The following is a 22,386-nucleotide window of genomic DNA, read 5'->3' as shown; positions in this document are numbered from 1 at the left end:
GGAAGATGTAATTATTACTGCTAGCAAGGAAAGTTTCATATTTTGGCAGAATACAAATAATTGCTACATATTGGAGAAGCATGTTGAAAGCGATTTATTAAAATATATACAGAATTCTATCATGCATGCTTACTCTTTTTCTTTATCAAATAACGGTACATATTTGAACGTGGTGATAAATAATATGTTTATATTTACCTCAGGCATTATTGCTTTTTAAAATTTATGTGTATTATTAGCCCGTACATATAATGAATGCATTCCACAAAATTTTGCACTTATTGACAAACGAATGGAACAGAAAATGTGCAAATACATTTCTAATTAAGAAGTTAATTACAATTCCAGAGAAAAATAGTTGACGAAAATTTTTCTACTAAAAATTCCTTTTTATATTTTTTATCCTCGATCTGAATTTAATCAAGATAGATGGCCATTTCTATTTGCTCAAGATGCTGAATATTACAAGGAGGTTAGAATAGACCTAACCTAATATTCTAACCTCCTTGGAATATTAACGAGAATAGTACAGTAAAACAAAAGAAGATTGCCATATTTCTCAATAAATATTTCTTGTATATTAGCCTGTATTTCAATAATTGATAAATGAAGCATTCTTAAACTTTAAGCGAAACTACATTTGCAGATCTTAATTTCATGAACATTTAATATATAGCTATTATTTCGTAAGAGCATAAAAGAGAAATACGCTATCCATTGAAACCTAACACTGGCCAGAGTAACTAACTTCAACCCATGTGGGGTTTTCGTGCATATAATTCTTTTTTACGCAGGTTTTTAGCAAGCTGGTATGGCTCGCAGAATGAAAAGAATAAATTAATGAAAAAATTTGTTGCAAGTCTTGTGCAAGCGATCCATTGAAAAATATACCGAAGCATATCATTACTCCTAAATAATTATATTTTTTCCGTATTAAATAACTGTGCATGTTTCAACGTGGCGATAAATACTGAAAATAAACGAATTTACTACGAGAGAAATAATAAACGAATTTACTACGAGAGTGTAAAACTCTTCCATATATCTTGAACCAAATTTTCTCTTAATAAAAACTTAAAGTTCTATTACCCTGTAGAATTTTAGTATACGGCAATCGTTTCAAATTTTTCCCTATCAGGATCTTAAAGGTATTAAACACTGTGAAATGATGCATAACTTATCTATTTACTTTGGAATTTCAGTATTTCATACAACAAAAGAAATTCAAGATTTTCGATGTTTTTCTCTTACACACTGAAAATTTTACAAATCGAGAGACCTAAAGAATTAGAAAACCATCTCATTTTACAAATCATCTCGTCTAAAAATATACGTAATGTTCAAAACAAGCATAAAATTAAAAGTGTGTAATGCAAAAATATTAATACCAACTACATAGATTTGTATCATTAATATTCCAGCGAATTTGTCAGTAAAATATGAATTACATATGAAAAGGAATTACGTATATTAGGCTACCATTGGCAACAAGAATTTCTTCCAAACCACATAGTCGGCAAATCAATGCCATTTCGTGTCCTGTTAAAATAAAATATTTTCCTATCTAAAGAAGCTATTTTTGAAAACCTCCCGCACAAGTGATTCAATAATACCTATGCAAATAGAAATAATTAAAACATGCTCTTATTAAACAAGGACAAGTATTTCCACGTGGCACAAATTTACGATGAAATAATGTTACGGGAAATTTTCCACCTCCCAATTTTGTTTTAGAGAACTCCTTTTAAATGCATGATTTTAGTGTTTCTTGATTTTCTGCAGGATAACTTCTTAAACTAGCTAGTATGCTAATCGCAAACATTTAGTTAAAAATTATTAATGTGAATTAATTTCAGTTTGCTTTTGAAATTTGGAAGAAAATTTAGATAGTAAAAATATTATATTTCTTTTCAAAATCGTATAATTGTATTTTTTCTTTAAATTATTATTTTTCTGTTTTCAAATTATTAACTATTTTGTTTGTATGTGTAACTTTAAAATCTTTTTACTGTATTAGACAGTAATTAAAGTTTTTATAATCAAATTTAGCTTTTAAATTCAAGAGAAAGGATCTAGAAAAATTTCAGGGAAAATAATTATTTTATTTTCTGGTTAGTAAGCTCTGCGATTTTGAGCATAATTAAAAGATTTTGTAATTTGCCGCAAATCATGCAATTTTATTCCAATTTAGTTTTCAACTAACATTTAAAAAGCATAAAAATTTAAAACTTAGGATAAGAAATATGGTCGAAAAGACTTTAAAGACAGCTCTGAAGTATATTCTCTGATTATTTCAAAAATTTTATATTTTATGCATGTTAAATAAACTTTACATTGCCATACGTTATACCATACGGTTAGAAGGGCTCTTTCTAGTGCTCAGACATTCGAAAATATACTATGATTTTCATTGACCAATCTAATATTTACCGACATTTCATTTAAAAATCCAACAAATAAAATTAATTGGGTAAAATATTTTTCAAGGAATCAATTGATAAGTAAAACTAGTACATTTTATAAGAAATAAGGTATGAACGCTACCTTATTATTACGCTTTTTTTATAAAATTAAATGAAAAAGAAAAGTAAATTACATAATAAAGACATATTGAACATGCATACGTATATTACTAATACAATATACTATGTAAAACATACCATTCTGCAAATTTTCTATGAAAATGCGAAGCTTGAAAGTACAGGATATCCTACTCACACACATAAAGTTGGAGGCAGAGGTTGGAACTGTCTTGACTCGAAAGAGACACTCTGACCCAAAGAATCTCCATTCTTTGCTCTGACCAATCAAAGTCTATGACTAAGATAACGAGGATTTGGCGAGATTTCTGAAATCGCGTTCCGTCAAAGCCCCCTGAGGATAACAAAGCCAGTAACCAGCCCCTCCTTCAGTTAGACCAACGAGATAATATACTGGTAGAGAGCTTATTGCAACCTTCAACCGGTTCCAACATTAGTGTCACGTGACTGCTGCGCGAATTCCGAAAGTCCGGAAATACTTTACATTGCTTTCTATGGGACGAAAGACTGCTGCTCTGCTTGGTCACATAAAATTTAACTCTTTCGCATCGAGAGAGGACAAAATCTCAATTTCCCAAACATCGAAAACGCCCGTATCTAAGAATTTCTCCTGGAATTCTTCTCCTTCCCCCATGACAAGTTGAATACTACAGCGCTAACAATAGCCTTACTTAAGTAAAGCGAGAACTTCTTTCTTCGACGCTTTGACACTGGGATTGCAACTTCGGGCATCAAAAGCTAAACAATGACAGTAAGCAAAGGAAAGGAAGGAACAAAGGAAACAAGGAAATTGACAACAAAGAATGATTGACGTGTGATTTAACAACACCTGAAAGCAATGAGTAATGCAGTAACGTGATGGGGAAAAGCACTGGGTAGGAAATTATTCAGGCGTTTCGGGCGTCGAGCCGATGTCTGAATGCTAGGGCGCTTTGGGCGACTTCGATGCGAAAGAGTTAAGTAAAAATGGTTATTCGCTGCAGCGCCTATGGATGTAAAGAAAGTTTCGTGAAAGGAGGACCTGTAACCTTTCATAGGTAAGTTAAAACTGCATGATTTATTATTTTACTTTCAGTATTTCTGTCGTTTTACTATCTCTGTTGAATTGGTTGGAAATTTTCAGCCATATTGTACAAGAAAATTGCCGCTGTATATGACATTTTCAGCATGTATTATTAGCATCAAAATGTATTAAATACTGTGACACTATTTACTGGATTCATCCTTTACAAATAATTGAATTTTATATGTTTTTTCCGTGTATTCCGTTGAAATAGAAAGCTGCGCCAATTGGCGTTAACTTTTTTCGCCAAGTCGTACGCGTTTTGATTTCATAAACAATTACTGCTTGCGATAAAAAAAGAAAAATGCTGTTATTAGCATTAAATTATTGAGAAAAGATTGTGCGATATGTTTACTTTGTTAAAAAAAAAGCTGAAGATCTTGATTCATGCAACATTGAACATAAACAGTTAAACAGCATTATTTTAAAAATCAGATTACTTTTATAGAGCTCAATGCTGTATCATTATTTTCTATAAAATCAATTAAAATAATAATCTGGATTATAATTCTGTCTCATCTACGATGCTGTTAGAAATTTAATGTAATTGAAAAAATATGATGTAAAAAACTTAACCATATTTTAAATAGTATTTAAAAAAAAAAAAAGAGAGTGAGAGAATTTTTAACTGTAATATCGTTTTGATCCTAATAATGAATACTGAGTTGAAGTTTGTTACCGTTTGATACATATTCAATATAAAATATTTGTTATAGTTAATAAGATGTATTCATTCCCCCATGACATACACATGAGTGTGGAAATCAGTAATTAAGATTGCATTATTTTGTTCCAGTAATATAATCTCAAGAAAAGAGAGTGCATTATTATGTTTCAGTAATATAATCTCAAGAAAAGAGAGGTGGTGCTCATTTTAGAAGTTGAACCTGCATGCAGTGAAATATAATTTTGTTAATAGATTTTTATTAAGAAAGAATTGTTGATGACAAATTCAAACTAACTTTTTTCAACATTGCCTTGAGCACAAATTTTTCCCATCATTAACAATCTAATTTGAAAGTGACTCATTTTCTTTTAAATTTCACTTGACCCTCTTTTCTCTAGAAGGCACCTTTTGACCTGTAATTTGATGTATTACAAATTGTGTTTTTGAATGTACGTACTATTGTAAAATAATTTTAAGAGAACTTTAAGGTGGTCCAAAAGGATCCTTTGATTTCCATTCCAATACAGAATCACGAAATAAGAATTCTCATGTAATAAAAGGCTAAAGGGAAAAATGCCATCCCCATATACAGACAATTATATTATTGTTTTGACTCTAATTGTAGGTATATTTACATTTCTTTCCAATGAAAAATTATTACACTTTTAAAAGTTCATGATATTTTTCAGCATGTACTTAAAGAATTCTTAAATGATTCTGAAAAATTACCATTCTTTTGCAGTATACCTGTATGACCTGGAATACATGTATGTGTGTAATTTAATACTTCATTTGCTACTTTAGTACAATTAAGTTTTTTTTTTTTTTTTTTTTTTTTTTTTCATTTATAGTTTCCCTAAAGATCCAGAAAGGCAAAAACAATGGGAAGTACAACTGCGGCGGGAAAACTTTAGAGTAACCAAGTATTCAAATTTATGTTCGAAACATTTTACATCAGACTGCTTCGATAGAACAAAGTTTGAAGGCACCTGGTTAAAGGCCACAGCAATTCCAACGTTATTTAATTTCCCTTCTCACTTACAAAAAAATGTTTACAAGCGAAAGTCGTCAAAAAAGCCACTTCAGCCCAATCCAGAAGAGTCTATGCACTATTCAGAAAGTAAGTGATGCTCTATTTTCAATTTCAGTATCATGTACTTAACATACTTATTTATGTATGTGAGAGAGAGTCGAGGAAGAAATTGTACTTTGATTAAGTCTAACATAACATGCTGTGATGTAGTAATTTTTTCTTTGAATTCTATTAATTGTATTGGTTTCAATATGTTAAATAGCATTTTTAGAGAGAAAAATAGTTTTGTAAGTAGGTGAATTTTGTTGCATTCTAGACTTATATTCAGTTTAGAATTTCCAGAATGCTTGTAATTTACTTTTAGCCTAGGTTTTTATTTATGTTTATGTTTCAGTTTCATTTGTAAATTAAATTTAATGAACTTAGCTTGAAAATTTTATGCAATTGCTAATTAAAGCAACTAAAACACTTGAACTATTACACGATAAAATAATCTGAGATTATGGGAACTTTTAAAACTAATTTAGTTTATATCTACAACATCTTGCCTGAACTCTAATATTTTGCAAGGTATTGAAAGCTTGTGAAGAAAAACCCATTATTTATTTTTTACTAATTTAAGATGGCAAATTACCCTCAAAATCTCCTTGCTTGCTATAAATATTCATGTTTCATAACTTTTAATTCTGTTTCCTCTCAGAAAGATATTACACAAATAAAATAATCCTTTTCCTCTACATCAAATCAAATTATTAGCCATAAAATTACTGAAATGCGTTATTAAGTTTCATATGAGTATGATTTATAAATAATAATAATTATTATTAATATAACACTTATATTTAATATTTCGTCTTGAAATCTGTTGTAGGTTCAGCAAGTACATCTGTAACTCCTGAAAGAAGGAAACGGCTGTATTACTTGGGAGATTTTAATGATGAGGATGTTACATCTCCAAGTAAAGCAAAAAAAGTTCTTGAAATAGCTCAGCAGCAAAATATCAGCATGAAAAGAAAAATTAAATTGTTAGATAAACAGAACAAAAGACTGAAGAAGCGTGTGGCCTCTTTAGACGAGCTGCTGACTGAGTTAAAAACTCAGAATTTAATATCTGATTCAGCGTCAACAATTGTAGGGGTAAGCTTAACAAATTTTTACAATATCCAGTTTTGTATCTCTCTTACAATCATTTTATTCATCATTTCCCAGAGAAATTGTGCTTTTAACTATAGTTTTGGTTTTTAACTATAGTTTTGGTTTTTAACTATAACTTAATTTAGGGGTAATTCATAAATGATGTTGCACATTTTCATAAAATTTTTTATCCTCCTTCCCTTGCCAAATGTCAGGCTATTACATAAACATATACTTTCACTTCTGATTTAAAGTTGGGAAATGCTGATCTAAATCATTTAGTAAGAATCAGTAGAATTTTTATCAATCCCAGGAAAGTTGTTTCAGCCCCAATAGAAAGAAATACCCTCAATCAGTGGCGTAGCGACGGGGGGGCAAGGGGGTGCATGATGCCCCGGGCGCTGCTCCTAGAGGGGCGCCAAATGGTTTCCAAACAATACTTTCCGGAAAATTTCAGTTTTTATTTTGATCGATTTCTGGAAAATATATTTAAAATTAATAACTATTGTAATATAATTAATTATTTATTTTCTTGATTTGTCTGATAAGATGTGTAATAAAATGTTTGCAGTACATCAACCAAAACGTTCTTTCTGACCATTTTATTTCTCCAAAGTAGAGATATATTTTTATTTTTTTAAACGAAATGCACGTATATCTCCCGCTTTTTATTTTAAAACGATAACACGACCTTGTCCCGAATTTCTCAAACATATCCAGTTTCCAAAATCCGATTCCATAATCTGGAAATAACATTTTTTGAAAATCCTAACGCTTCCGCTACAATGGATTGCGTTTGACTCTCCTGTAAACGACTGATGGCCTTCCAGTCTACCGATTCAACTAAGTCATCTTGCTAAAACATCGGACTGACTGCTACAAACAATCAACTCTTTTTCAATTGTTGCCCACCAGCGGCCGAGCGGTAAAGTCGCTGAACACTGGTAGTTCGGTCCGAGGTTCGAATACCGCGAACGGGCTGGCTACATGGGTGTTTTCGTGGTTTTCCCCATGTGTAACGTGTATACGAGCCAGTTTCCCTTAGAAAGTCCTCCACGAAGGCATCCCTCCTCTTAGGCAGATAGCCCTAGTGTGCTTTGCCATAATTAAATACACCACCACACCACTTTTCAATTGTTTTTAAATCTCCTACTACAAGAGGAATGCTGCAGGTCGCTTGTCACTCCTTATCTTAAACACATAGTTTTCGACGTCACAGACTAAATTTGCCTATTCCCAACTTTGTAAACAATATAATTTTCCTTTATAATCTATTCTATTTCCTTTTGTTCAAAAAGATTGTCGATTATATGGTTATTTCATACCGAACCCACAACATCCCCTAATTATTTTTGAGCAGTGAATGTGACTGCATGACGTTACTCCGCAGTAGAAAAGAAACGGAACCTAAAACTCCACTACAGATCTATAGAGAAAATGTTTTTCCAAACCTAAGAGTCTCACTTCAAATACTACTTACTATTTCATTATCAAATGCTAGCTATGAACGTTCGTTCAGCTAATTAAAATACATTTTCACATATTTATAATCAACAATGGGACAAGATCCCCTAAGCCATCTAGCATTTTTAAGTGTGGAAGGAAAAAAATTTGAAAGGATCGACTTTGATGAAGTAATGATAAATTTGCTTTTCAAGACTTTGATGAAGTAAATGACAAATTGATGGAAGATATGCTTTTCAAGAGGGTTTGTAGTTCTGAATCCAAGTGTTGTTCATCCGCAAGGGCAGCAAAGTTTATTCGCGAAGGAACGGCTAGTTGTTCAATACGAGACAAGGTGTCTGCAACAATATTCTGCGAACCCTCAATATAACGGATATCTTTTGAAAATTGCCCTATGAAGTCTAGGTGTCTCATTTGACGAGGAGAAGCTTTATCCTAACGCTGTTGAAAAGCATAGGTTAAGGGTTTGTGATCTGTTACGATCATGAAAACGCGTTCCTCTAGCATATGTCGAAAATATTTGACAGCTTCATAAACTCCTAACAATTCATGATCGTGAGTGCTGTATCCGGTTTGTGCTGGTGAAAGTTTTTTTTAGAAAAATGTGAAAGTGGTCTCCATAATTCTTGATCTTTCTGTTGTAAAACTGCTCCTATAACTGTTGTTGATCCACGCTGAGCAACGTCAACGTGGAGAGACATTAGGTTATTTTTGGGAAGCAGAGGATATGAAAAATATGCTACGCCTTCGCCGGGAATCGAAACGCGGACCTCTGGAGTACCGGCCCAGCGTGCAGAACCACTACACCACGAAGGCAGGCTAGGAAAGAGGGAAAAATACCTTATAAACGTAGAGTGATAATAGTTTAGATGCGGAAGGATACTGCAAAATTTGTTGCCGAAATTAAATCATTTTTGCATTTTTGGAACACTTCGCGGGATTCTGTGGTCCAGGTTATGTAACACGTTTATCGTTTTTCTTGCTTCAAATAAAAAAAGAATTTAGAGGAGCTTGTATGGTCGCTGCATAAGGTAAGAAACGTTGATAAAAATTGAGCATAGCAAGATTCTTAAGTCCTTCACTGAAGATGGTACGGGTATATCGGGGATAACGGTGACTGTCTGGAAGCGGTCGAACACCATCAGCGGAAGTTTCATGACCAAGAAAGGATACTCTCGGTTGGCCAAAAACGCATTTAGAAGGATTAAGACCGACACCGTACCTTTGAAAACGTTCAAAAACTGTTCTCAAATGTGGTAGGTGTTCTTGCTCTGAAGAGGAGGCGATTAAGACATCATCAAAATAAGGTACACAAAAGTCGAAGCCGATTAACATCCGATTCATGAAGCGTTGGAACGTTTGAGCAGCATTGCATAAGCCTAAAGTCATGACCCGAAACTCAAATGGTCCAAAAGTTGTAATAACCGCAGTTTTTGGAATATCAGCTGGGTTAACGGGCAATTGGTGATACGCCCGCCCAAGATCAAGGGTTGTAAAAATAGCTCTTCCCTCTGAAACTTGCATACAGTCTTGAATGTGAGAGACTGGGTAACGATCAGGAATTGTAGCTGCATTTAACCGACGATAATGGCCACACGGGCGTCAGTTACCATTTCGTTTCCGAATTAGATAGAGCCCATGAACTTTTTGAAGGACGGCAAATTCCCTGTTCTATCATGTATTGAAATTCTTCTTTGGCAGCTTTAAGCTTGTCCGGAGGTAAGCGTCTTGGTTTAGCTGCAATTGGAGGTTTGGTAGTTTCAATATAATGTAGTACATCGTGCTTGGGTTCGAAAATACCTATAACTTGGCGCGTGTTTGTAAGGAATTCTCTGAGGAGTTGATGCCATGGGGAGTTACCCGAAATCAGTTTAATGCTCAAATCTTGACTAATGCGAATTACTCTCGGAATATATCAAACGGTGATTCTTAAGATCGACAAGCAGAAAATTTTTGAAAAACGTCAGCGCCACTAATAGGACTTGAAACAGTAGCAATAATGAATGGCCATTGGATGTTGCAGCGCAATTCTAAATCAACAGATATCAGGCGTTCATCAAAAGTTTGAATAGGAGTTCCATTTGCTACATAAAGTTGTAAGTTGGTAAGGCGCTTTTGTTCGTGAAAATGTGGTGGAAGGACAGAAACATCAGCCCCGGTGTCTACAAGAAACCTCAAGTCCGAATTCTTTTCGATAACGAAAAGGCGTGCAAAATTCCGGCCGCTGTCGTTTACAACTTCGAGCAACTTCCCTGGTCGTTATAACGACACGGTGGGCGGCATTTGTTTGCCTTGTTTCCAAATTTGTGGTGGTTAAAAACAAATACTCGGGTTATGAATACCCGGCTTTCATAACGTTTCCTCAGTGGGCTACGACGTGTATTTCGACCACGTGATGTGGAGTGGTTGCGCTGAAATGTTTCAGCTTGATGGCTACTAACTGAGCAACCTGTTTGGACAAATCATCAATTTGAGCCTGTAACGCCACAATAGCAGGAGCCTGCACTGCGTTTATTTGAGCTGCAATTGTCAGCTCGTGAATTTTATCAGCGGTTTCGGGAAGATTTTTAAGTGGCTTCGTACTGGCTGCTAAAATGGTTTGCATGTTAGATGGGAGTCTATTCATCCATATTGTTTTGAGAATGTTATCCGTTAGGTTACCGGCGGCTAGACATTTTACATTTTAGACAGCGATTGAGAAGGCCTCATATCACCCAACCGTAAATCGTGCAATAACTGCTTCATTCTGTCTCGGATTCTTCATAAACAGAAATTAATTTTTTTTAAAGATTTGTATTTGTCCGTCGCCGGTGAATTCAGAATTATTTCACGAGCTGATTGCAGTACCTCTAATTCTAACGCGGCGATCGCTGTATAAAATTGAGTTTCGTCGGCAGTAATGTGACTAAACTGCGCATAAAATTGAATGAACCATAACGATGGGTCTCGGCGACAAAAAGGCGGTGGCTTGCGACTCGCGAAAATTGTAAAGCAGCATCGTTGTCATCCACTTTAGATCAATCAAATATGCACAGTAATAATATGTATAGAAAAATAATCACTATGTATATAGTGACACAGTTTCTTGGTACTTGAAATCAGAGAAATTGGCGGCTCAAATACAGTAGACGATACATATATCCGCTGAAATTATGACAGAAATATGTTGAATCGCCGGAATGCGGCACAACGCTTGAAATGACAGGTGAAATGTCTTACTTGCATCTCATCACACTGGATAACTTACTGCTGCTCAGAATTTTGACATATAAACTCCATATTCGTGCAACATTGAAGGTTGCTATTCGTAATAAATACGTGTCACCAATTATGGTAGTACAATTTTTTAAGACAGATCGTTAAATAATTATAACAATTGAATAGAATAAATATTATTTTGTTTTTGGTTGCTATGGGTTACCAGACTGGCAGAGTTGAGTTGTAGTAGGCAAGTTGCCACATATCTATTTATCTATAATGTATATTAAACTTTTAATTGTTTAAAAACTGTACTTTTTAAAAACACTTATATAAATATCTAAAATAAATAACACCTTTTTAACTAATTCTAGATCATCGTACGTCTGATTTTTGTGCCGACACAGATGCATTTCCTAATCCAAGGCTAGTAGTTAGGTAGTGATTATTCTTAATATATTTTTGAGTATTTTATGGCAGATTCAGCATTTTATTATTATTTGCATTATTTTCTTACTGAGAATATATTCTATATATTATATTACTGAAAGTTTTTAAGGGGGGCGCCAAAAAGGTATTTCGCCCCGGGCGCCAGTTATACTTGCTACGCCACTGCCCTCAATTTTTGTAATTTCAAAATTTAATCAGCTGATTTTAAATGCTGTTTTTAACCAAAATGTGTGTGATGTCACACTTTTTATTACTCTTCTTCCCCCTTGTGACAATTGCACAAACCCCCTCCCCCATCAGAGCATGACATCATTTTTGGATGGCCCCTTATCATGCACCCTAAGATATAATGAATACTTGCTGAGAATTTTCAAAATGTAATAATCAGAAATATATGTCTAATCAAGTAATTCTTTGATTAAGGAAATGACATGCAGGATGCAATGTCACAGGTTGTATTTCCATTAGTGTCATGAAAATATTGCATCTGTAGGTTTTTTTAAATATTTTTGAGGTGACCATTACATAAAAATGTTATAAGTTATTGCTAAAACTCATCTATGTTTTATTATATTATATTTAAAATTTTTATGTTTAATATTATATTAAAATCTTAATTTTTTTGCTCCCTTCCTCTAGTTGTCTGGAGCTGCAGGGGACTTCATAGAAAGACTTGAATGTAGTAATTCAAGAGCTGAATATTCAGAAGACCTCCGAACATTTGCCATGACTTTAAATTTTTATTCGGCAAAAGCATATAATTATGTCAGACAAATGTTCAACGACAGTCTTCCCCATCCTTCTACTTTAAGAAGGTGGTATGGTAAAGTTAGTGGTTCTCCTGGATTTACGAAGGAAGCCCTACAATTATTGAAACTTAAAGCAGAAGAAGCTTTAAAGATAAACAAAACCATTTATGGAGCTCTTATTGTCGATGAAATGGCAATACGACAACATATTGAATGGGATAGAACTCGTTTTACTGGATATGTTGACTTAGGTACTGACATAGATGATGATGAGCTGCCTCATGCAAAAGAGGCTTTAGTTTTCATGGTGAATGTCATTAATGGAAGCTGGAAGGTTCCAGTTTCGTATTTTTTGATAAATGGGTTAAATGCTCTAGAAAGAGCCAATCTTATTAATGAGGCCCTTCATTATCTTCAAGAGACTGGCATTAGAATTATAAGTTTGACATTTGATGGTTGCAGTAGCAATATTGTAACTGCAAATGCATTAGGTGCAAATTTACAAAGCAATAATTTAATCAATTATTTTCCACACCCTGCCACCGGAGACAATGTGTATGTCATAATGGATCCTTGCCATATGTTGAAGCTTGTTAGAAATTGCTTGGCATCAAAAGGATCCATTGTTGATGGTGACAGTGGCTTCATTTTGTGGGAGCATATAATCAATTTAGAAAAATTTCAAAAGGAGCAAGGCCTTCATGCTGCAACAAAGTTACGGGCACGGCACATAGAATGGTATCGTGAAAAAACGAAGGTTAAACTTGCAGCCCAGGTTCTCAGTAATAGTGTTGCTGATGCTCTTTTATATTTAGAAAACGATTTAAAACACCCCACATTCATTGGCTGTGCTCCAACCATAAAATTTTTAAAAATATTCAATAGCCTTTTTGACATTTTAAACAGCAAAAACCTATTAAGTAAAGATTTTAAATCTCCAATTAAGCCCCAAAATAAAGATACTATATTAAATTTCTTAAATACAGCACAAGAATACATAAAAAACTTAAGAACAAGTAAAATTGGAGAATACATATTGCATAACAACAGGATTTTTAGGATTTTTAGTTTGCATCAATAGTATTAAATCGTTATATATTGAGCTGTGTGAAATTTCACCTCACCCATTAAACTTTTTCCTGACATACAAATTATCACAGGACCACCTTGAGTTATTTTTCAGTGCCATACGCACAAAAGGTGGTCACAACAACAACCCTACTGCAAAACAATTTAAAGCAGCATATGTTCGCTTACTGATGCACCATCACATAATGACATCAGGTAGTGCAAATTGCATCGTTTTAGACGATACAAATATTTTAAATGTGAGCAGTTCCACTAATATGTACTTGAAGTCAATCAATTTCAACTCCACAGATACCTTTAAAGGTGATTTTAATTTTTCTGAGAATTGTGTTACTGAAGATCATTCTTTTGCATTAACAAGCTGTAAACAATTCTCAGACTTTGTTAGTGATGTTATTGCATACATTGCTGGTAGTGTTGTTAAAAAATTGAAAAATGCCTTAAAATGTGATACTTGTATATATTCTCTGTCTGATGTTGGTTTAACAGTTGATTATACACAAAGTAAATTATTAGGTAGAAAAAATAGGGGAGGATTAATAGTTCCATCTGGTAGTGTTGTGAAGATATGTAGAGCAGCTGAGAAATCTTTTCGAACCACCCAAGCTTCTGGAAAACTTAAACAAAAAAACATTATGGCTTCATTAATTTCAGATAGTGTTAAATGTATAATAGAAAACTCTCCAAATATATTTTTAGGCATGCATGAACATATTTTAAATCATGAGCCTTTAGATAACCATAGAAGTTCTTTGATAAAAGCCATTCTGTTTGAATACCTGAAAATACGACTGTACTATGCAGGTAAAGTTGAAACAGAAAAACTTCAGAACAAAAACGTACGTAGTGTTAACACAAAAATTACACTTTTTAAGGGACAATAATATTTTAAGTTTTATTCAAGTCCTGTATTTTTAAAAATAAAAGCATGTATTTTTAATTTGTAGTTTGTATTTTATTTACATTGTTTTATGTATTCATTTTTTAAAAGTAAATATCACATTCTTTATATATCTATAAAGATTTCAATGGTTCGACAAGCTAATTTTTTAAAAATATATACCATCTCCAAAAATAATAATAATAAATAAAAAAAGTTTGATAAGTCAAATTTTTCATATCAGAGCCATATATAGGGTGCAACAAACAACGGTGCAAATAATTTAAAGCGATTATTAAAAATATAGATAAAATATTCAGGAAAAAAGAGGTTATTATTATTGTATTTCATATTATATTGCATTATTGTATTTCATAAAGTTATTCATGTAGTATATAACAATAACTAGTTTCTATATTTTGGCCAAATTGTGTGTTTTTGTTTTAAAAAGCTCATTACTTATTCACATATCAAAAATAAGAAATTTGGAATATACTTGACTACCATTTTGAGTAGGTGATTTTTAGTACTTGTTCTTGATATACTTTAGAATAAATAATTTTAATAAATAAAATAAAGCATTAATCCACTTAAAATAAAAATATACTACTTTGTATGAACACCAAACTTTTAAAATATGAGCAGGACATGCTTTTCAATCGAAAAGCTTTATTTCTTCATCAGATGCAAGTTGGATCCTTTGCAGCTGGTGAAGAGCGAAAACTTTTTATTCAAAACGTGCGTTCTGCTCACGTTTAAAAGATTAGTGTTCATGATAAGTAGTATATTTTTGTTTTACTTAAATTTTTGAGTGTTTATTTGTAATTAAGCCATGTACTTTATAGTAAATACTATATTTAAATGCACATTTTCATAATGTGTTTATTTAATTGGGATACAGGAATAAAATAGAATATGTATTGTCATGTTTGAATTTATAATTCAGAAAGAAAATTTTATTTTGAAAATGTACATTTTACAGCTGATCTGCAAAATATGAAATCTTACTAAATTTAATGTACAGTTAAGGCAGTAGCTTCCAAGTTTGCATGAAATTATTTATGGACATTGTTGAATTTATAAGCACTTTAATATGCGAGTAACTGAATAAAATGGGCATAATCAATTACTTAATAAAGATCTTTTTAAAAATAAAAAATTCTTTACTATCCTACATTTCCATAATGCAAGTACTATTGCTAACACCGAGAGGTCAAAAGTAAATGAAATTCTTCCAAAAACTATTTCTGACTTTAAATTAATTAAAATTATGTTTACTTAAATATATGAAAGTAAAATATTTTACTTTCATATATTTAAGTAAACATAATTTTAATTAATTAATTCAGTATAATTTATCTTTTTGTATCATAAACTATATTAAGTTTGGACAGTAATAGTTTATAGTTCCAGCTGAAAGTCAACAGTCTGTAAGTATATACATGTAATACAATGTGATTTTCTTTGTCTCTTTAGGATGCAATGCATTAAAATTACACGAGATTTTTTTACCCTCTCAAATATTATAACAGTAGTGCAATTAATTTTTTAACGTTATTCAAATTAAAGTTTCCATCTCATTTTTTATTATTTATTTTAGATTTTCTTCCTAAAATTATTTAACCTAAACATCTTAAACAATGGTGCAAATAATTTAAAGCGATTATTAAAAATATAGATAAAATATTCAGGAAAAAAGGGGTTAAGTTATATCTAAATATAATTGTAAAAAATCGAACAACCTAATTCGAGATCGTTGTCTGCTGACTGCTAGGAGGCGGAAATAAAAAGCACTACTTGCCATATCAAAAGCGGGCCAAACTGGCGATGAACAGTCTAAGCTATCACTCCCCAAGAGCGCCAAGAGCATTAGTCACGTGGTATATGTTGGAGACATCCTAGCAGACGAATTCTCTGTGGGTGAGCCGTCTACCTGTTATAAGAAGTCGTTGAGATAGACCTTACAAGAACGGACCTCTTATAAGGTCTATGCCAGGGATAAATAGAAGGGCTAGGTCATTTCTTTGTTCGACTCCTCGCCTCATGGAGGAGGTGAATTGTAAGTAATCTGACGTGTCTGTGTTGCACCTGCTCTGATTTCGCGCGTTTAAAACTTAGTTTCATTCAGTTGCGACACGATTTTCTGGAGGTCGCACATTCCAAATTAACTTTAATCATACATATTTGTTTTCTAATAATGCAAATATTTAATAATTTGTATATATATAGATATAGTTTTAGTCAGTTTTCCCTTTTAAATTCTATATTTAAAGTATTCTTTATGTAATATGGCTTCTTGTGCTGTAGCAATGCGCCATAACGCTTATAGAAATGCGAAAGGAAGAGATATTGTATTTCATGCTTTCTCAAAGAACAATATGGCCCACCAGCGGCCGAGCGGTAAAGTCGCTGAACACTGGTAGTTCGGGTCGAAGTTCGAATCCCGCGAACGGGCTGGCTGCATGGGTGTTTTCGTGGTTTTCCCCACGTGTATACGAGCCAGTTTCCCTTAGAAAGTCCTTCACGAAAGGCATCCCTCCCCTTAGGCAGATAGGCCTAGTGTGCTTTGCCATAATTAAATACACCACACCACACCCAAACAACAATTTGCTTTTGACGAAAGAATGGATACATGAATGTTGAAGACAGGATTCTATTAATGTCAAAAACGCGAGAATTTGTGGCGAACATTTTCTGTGCAGTGATTATGAAGATGACATAAGAAATCGCTTGCTTGGATTGCCGCAAAAGAAACTGTTGAAATGCAATACTGTGCCGAAAGTAAATTCATCGTGTGCAATAAACGAAATAACACCAAGAAATCGGAGACATTTGAAAAGAAAACTAATGCAGAGTGGTTTTGAAAAACTACACGACCCAAAGAAAATTTATTTTGAGGCCCAGAACGAAATTGAAGCTGACAATAATAAATCAAATGTCAATGATTTTGAAATAAAATTCCCAAGTGACAATGCCCTATGTGACAATATCCCTGAGTGCCTTAAGTGTAAAGATAAACAAGAATGTATTGATAATTTGGAGAACAAAATAATATCCTTAGAAAATTGTAATAAAATATTGAAAAATAGAGAAAAGAAAAATTTTAGAATGTTTGGATCGGAGAATTTGGAAAAAACGGCCTAAAGCATATTTTTACAAAGACGCAGATTAATGCATTGCTAGAAAAGAAGGAAAAAAATCAGGTGGACTATTGAAGATATTTCACGTTGCATTGTCATAAGAGCTCTGTCATCTAAAAGCTACGATTTTTGTTAAGAATAGGAATTTCTTTACCTAGCACTAACATATTAACAAGATGGTGGATAAAGTTTCATGATGTCCAAGAACTACTACACCTTCCCATTCACAGATGAATACAGTTTACAATTTCAAAAACATATTTTGTGAAGTTCATGCTACAGCTTACTATATAGGGAAGCATGTAATTGGCTCTTTATTTAATAAACTGGAGAAACGTTATCCTGAAGTTAACAGAGAAGCAATTCGTATATTTTGCAGAGTGCGAACTTTTATTAGAATACGTTTCTTAAATAGAAATGCATATGTTTTTTTCCCAAAGAAAAGCAACCCAAAAGACAAAAAGTGGATTGCTCCGAATGTGGCAGCCAATAAATAATATTTCAACAACTTGTAGTTGCATTGTGACCGTACAAGAAAGCATACATAATACGTTTTGATTTGAAATATTTGTAGATGACATTTTAGAAGTTAATAGCCTAAAGCATATTAATTCAAATGAGAACTAATTTTATTAAGTTATTGTTAAAGTTATTTTCATTGTATCCTGTGTTATTATTGATTCGATTTTGTGCTAGCTTAGCATTCTAGATGAAATATAATAGTATAACATTAAAGCAATTGGCATAAGATCTGCCTCCTTAACCCCCCCCCCTTTTGAAAAATTAAATAATTTTTTTAGGTACTGTGAGTAAAGTTGTTTTGTCTAAATTAAGATAATAATCTTACATGTTTGACTTCTGAATTAGAATCTTACATGTATTTATTTAAATGTAATATTGATGTAAGCTAAAGTTACAAAATTATTTAAAAAAATATATGTTATTGTATTGAATTGGAAAATATACCAATGTAAAATTTACAATTAGGCTGAAACTCAAACTTAGATTAGCAGAAATTTTGAAAACTATGCCAATTTAAGGTTGCTTTTTGATTAATTTTAAATAGCTGTTATTATAGTTATCTTAGAAGCAGTAGCAGAGTTCTCTTAATTAAATCTCAGATAAAGAAATGATTAGAAATAAACAGGCATTTAAAGAAAAAAAATCCCTGCAAATAAAAAAAAAGGTTTGGTTTGGTTTGGTTTATTAGATTACGGCAAAGCACTCGAGGGCTATCTGCCTTAAGGGACGGATGCCTTCGTGGAGGACTTTTTAAGGGAAACTGGCTCGTATACACGTTACACATGGGGAAAACCACGAAAACACCCATGCGGCCAGCCCGTTCGCGGGATTCGAACTTCGGACCGAACTGCCAGTGTTCAGCGACGTTACCGCTCGGCCACTGGTGGGCTAAAAGAATAAAAAAAAATTTAAAAAAAAAAGGATCTTTATGTTAAGAGTAGCGTATTTTATTTGTTATTTTAAAATTGAGTAAGTACTATTAAATTTTTTAATGTTCAGTGTAAAACGCATACTGCAGTAACATTGTCACTTTTAAATTATAACTATCTTTCACACGCAGCTCATTTTTAAACGCTGGTTCTTCAAATTTTAAACACTAATTTCTATGTTGTCAATTGCATCTCCGCGCTCAGGGTCATCATGGCTACGTCATCACTCCCCGCTGCCTGTTTCAGGGGGAAAAGCTCTATGAGCTAGCCCTAAGGCTCCTCTAAACCAGGCTGAATCACCAACTTTTCTCTCTTGGCGAGGGAGTGAACGTGCTGCCAATTTTGGCGCGTTTATCGCACTCGTTGGCTGAATGTCTGCTGTTTTTTTAAAGATTTTTTTTATAGACGCGCGGCATTCAGCGCATATAAATTCTTCGGATAATTTATTAATTCTCGAGTAGTATATAGACGTTTTCACTTAAATAAAAATTTCGCGTATATTTTGTAAACATATTCAAAATAACTTATTCTTTAGATGTTTCAGTTTCGTTAGCAGACTAAAATAAATAAGATATGAATAAAAACTTTCAATAGTGTCAAATGGGGAAATAGTTAAAGCGTAGAGTGTGCAAATAAATTTATCTTAATGACATTTTAACAAAAATTTCCATAAAACACTGTAAATTCATACTAAAAAAAAATAACTTAAGAATATGTTGTCATTTAAGTCTGAGGTATATGGAAATAATTGTGCAAGACTCTAAAGAAACACTTTCTTAGTTAGAAAGAAAAAAAAGAAGTTTAGAAGTCTTAGAAAGAAGTTTCTTAGTTATGCTTTCTAATAAGAATGGGTTTAAAATTAAGTATTATGTATAATAACTAGCAGTTAAAAAAACTCGACCGCATGAAAATGCTGTTGCTGTGTAAAATAAAAAAATAAGCTTTCTTTTATGCTTTGAAATGAATTACATGTGGTTAAGTCGTCCTTTTACAATTTAAGAATGCGGTTAACACACATTCTTAAATTGGACAGGTTTTATCTAAATTATTAGTATAAAATATATAAACTATGAATTATTTTGTAACATAACTCAAATTACAAAATTCATTCTATATACGTTCAAATTTATTATCTTTTATGGAATAACTGTTTTTTAATTTAGGTAAAAATTGGATTTTTAGAAGTATTACAAATACAATGCAACACAAAGGTGATCTGATTGGAGACGAAGGACTTTTTATTACGGTTTCTAGTTCGTATTTATATTACATTTGGTGAAAAGCATCCAAAACACAGAATGCTGTACTTTCTTCTTCCATATATGTTATGAAATATTTCACTAGAAACCGTAATAAAAAGTCCTTCCTCTCCAATCAGATCACCTTTGTGTTGCATTGTATTTGTAATACTTCTAAAAATCCAATTTTTACCTAAATTAAAAAACAATTATTCCATAAAAGATAATAACTTTGAACGTATATAGAATGAATTTTGTAATTTGAGTTATGTTACAAAATAATTCATAGTTTATATATTTTATACTAATAATTTAGATAAAACCTGTCTAATTTAAGAATGTGTGTTAACCACATTCTTAAATTGTAAAAGGACGACTTAATCAAATGTAATTCATTTCAAAGCATAAAAGAAAGCTTATTTTTTATTTTACACAGCAACAGCATTTTCATGCGGTCAAGTTTTTTTAACTGCTAGTTATTATATATAATACTTAATTTTAAACCCATTCTTATTAGAAAGCATAACTAAGAAACTTCTTTTTAAAGCACCACAGTGATTGCAAAGAATGTCGTTAAATTTACAAAAGTATTGAAGATATATTGAACAGCATTATAACAAGAAAGTACTGTACAAAATATGTAAATTTAGCATAACTTCTTTTTTAGTATTTGCATAGTTTCCTCCAAATGAACCTTAATGGGAAGTTATCTTGCGAAAATTTAAAAGTATTAAAATGGCCTCTATTTAAGATGTAACTGCATTTATAATTATTTTGTAACTGCGAATAGATTATATTATTGCAATTAGATTATGCACTTACAACATAATTGCATAAAGTAATGAAATTAAGAGTTCACAGATACAATGTAATATAATTACAATGCAATTACCTAAATTGTAATTATAATCACTTATTTAATACCACAATATTATTACAATCACAATGTAGTTTAAATTGGGTACTATATTTGCATACCCTCCACTCAAAAGGAGGTACTGATAAGCCTGGAAGTTATTATCAACAAAAAGCCTGTTCAGGACAGTTTGATGACAATTTCCACCGGGCGAAAAGTACATTCTTAAGCCCAGGCAAATCAGGACAATAAAAATCATTTAGTCTTATGATTCACTATATTTTAAACCCTAAATCTGAATTCTGCACCAAATTATTTACCTATATTTTAACATACTTTATGAATTATTAGAAGCGATATGGCAAATATCTTCTAAAAATAACTGTAAAATATTTGTATCCATTAATTGATTAAGATACACACTTTTACTATTTAAGTATATCAAAATAACAGTTTCATGTTCCTGAAATACAAAAATTATGGAAAAAGTTTAAGTAATATTATTAGAAGCATATGATATTAGTCAGATGATATTACCAGATGCAAAATTATAGTTAATGTTTTGCCCTAAATACAAGTTTATTACACAGTAGTCAAATGTGTAACTTAATAACATGTTATATAAAAAATTAATGATAATAAGTTTATCAGAAATGAATTAATTCTGCAAATAAACTTTCTGCACTTGAAAATTTTCTACACCTGAGGGGAGGGAGAGATCTAGTAAAATTAGATTTATTATAACTTCAGTTGGACGACGAAGATCATATGCTTGTCAGAGCGCGAAGCGCTCTTTTACTATGTTTCATATTAAAACTATCAGGAGTTAGAGTTCGTTAATGAGCTGTCCGAGACTGGTGGTTGAGTAAAGAATTGAGGTGAGCCGTTCTTCAACCGGCGAGGCGGTGGTGGCGGGGCCACACTAGTTTAGCAGTGATGTGAAAGGTAATGTAGTGTTTTTGTATAGTGGTAGCTGTAGTGACGGTGTCAGTATTAATGCCTGCGTTATGGGGCAAGTATATGTGCTGGGTACCTGTGTTTTTCAACAGGGATTGGAGTATATCGAAGGTTTGATATTTCTGGATTATGATGAAATTGGACTGATTGAAAGAAGTTGGTGGAGAGTATGCGTATATATTCTGCAATGGTATTGATATTGAGATCTGTGTGGATGGTGTTATTTGGGATAAACCAAGGTGCATTTACAATTTCACGAAGCATTTTGTTTTGAAGAATTTGTAGTTTATTGATGTGCATTTTTGCCGCCTGTCCGCATATAGGGCAGGCATAGAGAAGAGCAGGTCTGAGTATCATTTTGTAAAGTATGACTTTGTTGGATATGGAAAGTACACTGTGTCTGCCTAAGAGTGGTCGCATAGTGGCCTCTGTCATTTAAAGTTTTTCCGTGACGGCACCGAAGTGTCGCCTAAAGGT

Source organism: Stegodyphus dumicola, chromosome 9 (genome assembly GCF_044657685.1).
Source record: "Stegodyphus dumicola isolate Sdum_Otavi_A_Nest chromosome 9, ASM4465768v1".
In the NCBI taxonomy this organism is placed as follows: domain Eukaryota; kingdom Metazoa; phylum Arthropoda; class Arachnida; order Araneae; family Eresidae; genus Stegodyphus; species Stegodyphus dumicola.
Note: the sequence above shows the minus strand (reverse complement) of the source record.